This window comes from Bufo bufo, chromosome 1 (assembly GCF_905171765.1).
Source record: "Bufo bufo chromosome 1, aBufBuf1.1, whole genome shotgun sequence".
Classification (NCBI taxonomy): domain Eukaryota; kingdom Metazoa; phylum Chordata; class Amphibia; order Anura; family Bufonidae; genus Bufo; species Bufo bufo.
Window position 1 is genome coordinate 2,075,304 of NC_053389.1, and position 8,252 is coordinate 2,083,555.

Here is an 8,252-nt window from a genome sequence, read left to right on the forward strand (position 1 = left end):
GTAAATGTCCCGCCGGTCACCCGATAAACAATGCTTGTTCCTCTGGTGATCCTGTCGTTCATGCAGGCACCACCGGTCATACTGTAGTTTCTGGGAAGCAGATCGTGTGGTCTAAACAGTGATGTTCTGCTACAGCAATCCCTCATCCCTTTACTGTGAAGGAGATCGCTGCATGTAAATGTGTCTCCTCCACTGAACGAGCAGCCCACTGCCAACCCGTGTAAATTCACCTCAAGTAGTTAAAATCTATCCGCAGCGCTTCATGAGTCAAAGTGTAGTCAGGGCCGGAAGATTGCTGATCTGTATATAAAGCACACACAAGGTACTGAACCGATACTCTGACTCCCTGTAATCCAGAAACTCTTGCTAATAAAACTTATGGCACCACACTTTGTACATGGAGTCCATCCTGCCAATCAGTGTTTTATATGGAACTTGCAAAAAGAACGGAATATGGCGGCACTGCTACAAATCAGGTAAATGAAACCGGCCCGGTCTACTGGCTCAGCGCCAACAATGCAGAAATCAGATCTTCGTGTGTGGTGCTCAGCATAGAGAGGGGAAGCAGGATCGAGTGCAACAATGTAGAAGAAGTATCAAAAGAACATGCGGCACTCACCGAAGTAGCAAAAGTGTTTCTCTTTATTCTCCCTTCATTCAGGACAGAGTAGATGGGGTGCGGGGGCGGCCAAGCTCTTGCAGGTGATCAGCAGCTACGGCCGTTTCGCGCGTTCTATCGCGCTTCTTCTGGCCGCTCTAATCGTCATCGCGCAATACTGTGCTTTATAAAGGCGACGCCCCACAGCCGGCATCATCAGCAACAGCTGTGCGCCGCAAATAAGAGACTTTAAAAACATGCATGCGAAGAAGAGGAACTACATACAAATCGGCACCACAGGTTGGATCAATCTCAATAGTCATACGAACATTTTCATACAATGTATGTCACTACATAGTGACACTACTATTTTATCCTAACCCTAATGTTCGTATGACTATTGAGATTGATCCAACCTGTGGTGCCGATTTGTATGTAGTGTTTTATATGGTCCTAAGTGTGGCTGATATCTGTGGCCAGCTGCAGCCTCAGGTTCCAGGCCCAAGGAGGTCACCAGACTGGCCTCAGATGGTACGTGGCAGTAGAGGCTCCTTTATCATGTTGACCGCTTCCTCCATAATGTGACTTTTATGATCCACAGGAAAAAGACGTCATATGAAGGCTCGTCGTAGACACGGTCATCATAGGCATGTGTGTGGCAGGATCTGCTTGACAAAAGGTGCACCAGGAGGACTGGCGGTGCCCATACCTTTGACTTGAAGGAACTCTAAATGATGATGCTTCACAAAGAAAACTCACAAAACCGTCTCGTTATCTTTTCTGTAGAATCCGGGAACATGGACATTACAGAACATTTTTATTAAGGGAGCACTCCAGTCTACAGTATATGCACATATAGGTATAATCGATACATACACCTTGTTAATATATCACATTAATCATCTTGTAATGATCTTAAGTTACAGAGTATTATTCTCCAGAGCTGCATTCACAATTCTGCTGCTGATTATAAGAAACTTGTTTTTCAGTCCCCTCCCCACAATATCTTAGCTGAGCTCCTATAATATAGCAGGTCAGTTTGTCTTTGGTGTAGAAGGCTGTACAGAGCCTGGTGGAAAGACAACCCTTCCCAGAATGCAAATCACCAGAACATATTCTATGCAAATGTTGAACCAGCACAGAATGGTGAGGGATTTCAGCTCTGAAGCTTGCCGAACTGTTAATTCAGCCCCTAGATATAATATTGGGATTCAAAAGCCATACATTTAATAACCTACTACTGAGCCGTGAATTCCAAATAATGAGGCTAAATCCATGTTTCAGCCTCTACTGTTTAACCTGCAAAAATGATTCTAAAGCATAAAATTAGAAAAATCCTTCAAAATTAAATTTCACAACTTAAATAAAAAAGGAGCTGAGGAAAGACAGGAGAGAGTTTCCCAAAGTAAAGTGAACTCATCTGTAAGAAGGCAACAAGCTTAGATCGATACTAACGTCAATCTGTTCTCCCTTAGTCTCTCGGCAGCACAATAATGCCTTACTCTTACTGGGCAGATGGAGTTTTGAATAAACAAATTAGACATTAAATAGAGCCCTTTGACCCTCTAAAATTGCATCCCGCCCCCACCTGCTGTACAGATGCAGTCGAGCTAAACTTGACGGTTAAGTAAAAAATGCCTCAAAAAGGTTAACTAATATTTTCAATGTATTTCAATGGCTTTTGTCACAAGATGGCGCGAGATAACACTGTGACATGTGTTATCAGAGTTATCAGAGTCATTTGTAGCTCGGCTAGATAAGTATATTATAAACATAATAAAGAACACAATTATTACAGCAGCATGAATGTGCTGCAGGACTAAGGGAAAACAGACACTCTCCACTTACCAATGTCCTAACAGCGGACATTCTTGCCCCTGTGTACTAGTAGGACAGATGGAATTAAACATTAATTAGCTAGAGGCCCCTGATCCGGAAGAGGACATGCAGCCCCCTCCGTGTGTTCATTAAAAAGATGTAACTTACCCCGGATAGGAAACGTGCTGCAGTTGGGACTAAGGAAAAACAGATTAAAGTAAAAAAAATATATGCATCCCCTATGCCCTACCAGCAGCACAATAATGGAGAGTTATCAAGAAGTATCCCCATGGGGAGGACCATTTCACCTGCCTGAACTCAAAATCAGAGGATAGGTTATCAGTATCTGATTGGTTGGGGTCCGATCAGCTGTTTGAGAAGGCAGAGGCACTCCTGTGGCCTTCTCTCTGCTTTTCCTAGGCCAGCAACGGTCATCTTGGCTAGTAGCAGCTCGGCCCCCTTCACTGATCTGCGATACCAAGCACAGCCGCTATACAATTTGCGGGGCCGGGCTTGGTGAGCTGCAAGAAGCCTGCAGTGCTCACATTCCACTGGTTCTTCTAAGTCATAGAGACCCACATTAATGTGCGGCTGATAGGCACAGGGAAAGGCCAGATCCTTAGGTTCTCGAATGATGCATTCTACCATGTATATTATGTGTGGGTTTGGGGTCTGTGTGAGTTCAGTGTAATCCTTGTATTGTCACATGCCCGTCTTATTGTGACACAGAACATGTGATTGTGTCTCCAGTTCAATAAACATTTTTATATTTTGGCACTTTTTAATAGTTTTTGTCAATGATTTTACATTACATTCAATGATGAGAAGGCTTCATGACGAGGGGGCGTCATGATGAGGGGACGTCATGATGAGGAGGCTTCATGATGAGGGGGCGTCATGATGAGGAGGCTTCATGATGAGGAGGCTTCATGATAAAGACCCTTCATGATAAGGAGGCTTCCTGATGAGGAGGCTTCATGATAAGGTGGATTCATAATGAGGAGGCTTCATGATGAGGAGGCTTCATGATAAGGTGGATTCATAATGAGGAGGCTTCATGATAGGGAGGCTTCATGATGGGGAGGCTTCATGATAAAGAGGCTTCATGATAAAGAGGCTTCATGATAAGGAGACTTCCTGATGAGGAGGCTTCATGATAAGGTGGATTCATGATGAGGAGGATTCATGATGAGGAGACTTCCTGATGAGGAGGCTTCATGATAAAGAGGCGTCATGATGAGGGGACGTCATGATGAGGAGGCTTCATGATGAGGGGGCGTCATGATGAGGAGGCTTCATGATGAGGAGGCTTCATGATAAAGACCCTTCATGATAAGGAGGCTTCCTGATGAGGAGGCTTCATGATAAGGTGGATTCATAATGAGGAGGCTTCATGATGAGGAGGCTTCATGATAAGGTGGATTCATAATGAGGAGGCTTCATGATAGGGAGGCTTCATGATAAGGAGGCTTCATGATAAAGAGGCTTCATGATAAGGAGACTTCCTGATGAGGAGGCTTCATGATAAGGTGGATTCATGATGAGGAGGATTCATGATGAGGAGACTTCCTGATGAGGAGGCTTCATGATAAAGAGGCTTCATGATGAGGAGGCTTCATGATAAAGAGGCTTCATGATAAAGAGGCTTCATGATAAGGAAACTTCCTGATGAGGAGGCTTCATGATAAAGTGGATTCATGATGAGGAGGATTCATGATGAGGAGACTTCCTGATGAGGAGGCTTCCTGATGAGGAGGCTTCCTGATGAGGAGGCTTCCTGATGAGGAGGCTTCCTGATGAGGAAACTTCCTGATGAGGAGGCTTCATGATAAGGTGGATTCATGATGAGGAGGATTCATGATGAGGAGACTTCCTGATGAGGAGGCTTCATGATAAAAAGGCTTCATGATAAATAGGCTTCCTGATGAGGAGGCTTCATGATAAGGAGGCTTCATGATAAGGAGGCTTCATGATAAAGAGGCTTCATGATAAGGAGGCTTCCTGATGAGGAGGCTTCATGATAAGGTGGATTCATGACGAGAAGGCTTTATGATGAGAAGGCTTCATGATGAGAAGACTTCATGATAAGGAGGCTGTAACGGAACGCCTAGCACCCCGACCTGGTACCTCCGTTGATAGCTGCTCCTAGTGCTTCCAGAGGACTCCAAGCACTCCACTTGACACCGTCAGCACTGCAGACCCCACGAACCGCCGAAGCTTGGTGGAGGTCTCGCCGTCTCCTACCCACCCTGGACCTACGACAAGGCTCCAGTGGGTGAACATCTAAATCCAGAGACAGGAACCAGGAGCAAGCTCTTACAAGAGCTTATACTCAGGGGAGTATTGTGATATAGCAATCCCCAAGAGTGTAGTTATTCCATCCCCCAAACATGAGCCAAGACTTCATTAAGGTATAAAACAGGAACACTTTATTGAGGGCTACCCGCCCGTATTTATGCAGGTCCCCATCTGGTGGACACGCCCCTAGGGGACCAGAATGAAGACTGTGACACAGGACAGATATGCAGCACTGCAGGATACACAGAGACAATACATCCCCACAATGCATCATGGTTTCCTCCTCTCTGCCCTGGAGACACCCGAGGAGTAATCCAATTATCTCTCAAGACAAAGGGAAATCACCAATACACATGTGGGAACAACAGGACAGGAATCACCATTTAAACATACAATGTCACAACCCTTTTCAATACACAGACATTTAACATCCCAAAATGGCACGAATTAGACCAGGAGTTTAAGTTAGTTCAAGTCCTTTGTGAACAAATGAGGCCTGGCTGATGAGAGGGCCCATAATCCTGGGGCAAGAGGCCAGCAGCCAGGCCCCTCCAAAACCCAGTGGCGAGGTTGGTTTCGCCACAGAGGCTTCATGTTGAGGAGGCTTCATGTTGAGGAGGCTTCATGTTGAGAAGGCTTCCTGATGAGGAGGCTCATGATACATTGTGCCCTATCCTATGGACTTACCATGAAAATCTGTGAGAGGAATAGATGTCAATAGATCCTGCAGGAGTTTATAAGGGAAACCCCAGTGTACCCCGGAATCTGATTTGGGGAACACAAGTTTCGGCATGTTAAATTTCAGTAGTCACAGTCCTCTGTTCCACCAGGAGAGTCAGGGAGTCAGAAGTGCCTGACAACTGTTTATCTCTGTCTCCCTATTGCAGTAAATGCAAATGCTCAGCCATCAGATCTCTTATAGTTGGCCGGGCAGGTAAACATGGCATGAAGAGAAGAGCGCTCCGACATGTGGGAAGCGTGACATCTGCATTACCACCTTTCCTAGAGGCTTCTGTATTGTCGGAGGTACTGGCGGGATGCTTCCTGAGGTAAGGCTGGAGGGAGCTGGCAGTGGGGGTCCTGCACGATTAAGGCTATTTTTACACTTGCGGCAGTGTGATCCGGCAATCCGCCGATCTCGATGTGACTGAAAGCATTTGTGAGACGCATCCGGATGCAGATCTGTCTCACAAATGCATTGCAAGAACGAATCCGTCTCTCCGCTTGTCATGCGGACAGACGGATCCGTCTTGTATCTTTTTTCACATTTTTACCGGTCTGCACACACGGATCCAGCACTAATACATTCCTATGGGAAAAATGCCGTATCCGGCATTCAGGCAAGTCTTCAGTTTTTTTCGCCGGAGATAAAACCGTAGCATGCTAGGGTTTTATCTTTTGCCTGATCAGTCAAAAAGACTGAACTGAAGACGTCCTGAACGGATTACTCTCCATTCAGAATGCATGGTGATATGCCAGTTCTTTTCCGGTATAGAGCCCCTGTGACGGAACTCAATGCCGGAAAAGAAAAACGCAAGTGTGAAGGTAGCCTAAGGCCTTCAGCCATTGCCTCACTTACTTATGATCCTAGAATCTGTGTTGGAGGCAGCGCAGACTGTAGTCCTCTCTGTTACTTCAGGTGTTTGTCTCACTTCAGCAAATGGCATTTATTATATAGAGGAAGTTAATACCAGGCACTTACTAATGTATTGTGATCGTCCATAATGCTTCCTTTGCTGGCTGGATTCATTTTTCCATCACGTTATACACTGCTTGTTTCCATGGTTACGACCACCCTACAATCCATCACCAGTGGCCGTGCTTGTACACTATAGGAAAAAGCACTAGCCTATTTGCACTGCCGCGGTCCCGGCCACCAGAGAGGTTGGCACTTTTTCCTATAGTGTGCAAGCACGACCACCACTAATGGATTGTAGGGTGGTCGTAACCATGGAAATGAGCAGTGCATATGTCATGGACAAATCCAGCCAGCAAAGGACGCAATATGGATAATAACGATACATTAGTAAGTGGCTTGTATTAAATTTATCTACATGATAAATGCCACTAACTGAAGTGAGAGGACCCCTTTAATATAATTCTTCCTTCCTTAGTGTAACTTTCACATTACAGCAGACGTCAGGGGGAGAAGTATTGGGTACACTGAATTATTGAATTTCAGAGGAGTCTGGAGGAGGACAGAGGACAGAGGACTCTGAGGGAGGTCAGAGGAGTCTGGAGGAGGACAGAGGACAGAGGACTGAGGAAGGTCAGAGGAGTCTGGAGGAGGACAGAGTACTGAGGACTCTGAGGGAGGTCAGAGGAGTCTGGAGGAGGACAGAGGACAGAGGACTGAGGAAGGTCAGAGGAGTCTGGAGGAGGACAGAGTACTGAGGACTCTGAGGGAGGTCAGAGGAGTCTGGAGGAGGACAGAAGATTCTAGAGGGGACTCACTGCTCTTACAGTAAAGAGTTCCATAGTCTCACTGCTCTTACAGTATAGAGTCCATAGTCTCACTGCTCTTACAGTAAAGAATCCATAGTCTCACTGCTCTTACAGTATAGAATCCATAGTCTCACTGCTCTTACAGTAAAGAATCCATAGTCTCACTGCTCTTACAGTATAGAATCCATAGTCTCACTGCTCTTACAGTAAAGAGTCCATAGTCTCACTGCTCTTACAGTAAAGAGTCCATAGTCTCACTGCTCTTACAGTATAGAATCCATAGTCTCACTGCTCTTACAGTATAGAGTCCATAGTCTCACTGCTCTTACAGTATAGAGTCCATAGTCTCACTGCTCTTACAGTATAGAGTCCATAGTCTCACTGCTCTTACCGTAAAGAGTCCATAGTCTCACTGCTCTTACAGTATAGAGTCCATAGTCTCACTGCTCTTACAGTAAAGAGTCCATAGTCTCACTGCTCTTATAGTAAAGAGTCCATAGTCTCACTGCTCTTACAGTAAAGAGTCCATAGTCTCACTGCTCTTACAGTAAAGAGTCCATAGTCTCACTGCTCTTACAGTAAAGAGTCCATAGTCTCACTGCTCTTACAGTAAAGAGTCCATAGTCTCACTGCTCTTACAGTAAAGAGTCCATAGTCTCACTGCTCTTACAGTATAGAGTCCATAGTCTCACTGCTCTTACAGTAAAGAGTCCATAGTCTCACTGCTCTTACAGTAAAGAGTCCATAGTCTCACTGCTCTTACAGTATAGAGTCCATAGTCTCACTGCTCTTACAGTATAGAGTCCATAGTCTCACTGCTCTTACAGTAAAGAGTCCATAGTCTCACTGCTCTTACAGTAAAGAGTCCATAGTCTCACTGCTCTTACAGTAAAGAGTCCATAGTCTCACTGCTCTTACAGTAAAGAGTCCATAGTCTCACTGCTCTTACAGTAAAGAGTCCATAGTCTCACTGCTCTTACAGTATAGAGTCCATAGTCTCACTGCTCTTACAGTAAAGAGTCCATAGTCTCACTGCTCTTACAGTATAGAGTCCATAGTCTCACTGCTCTTACAGTAAAGAGTCCATAGTCTC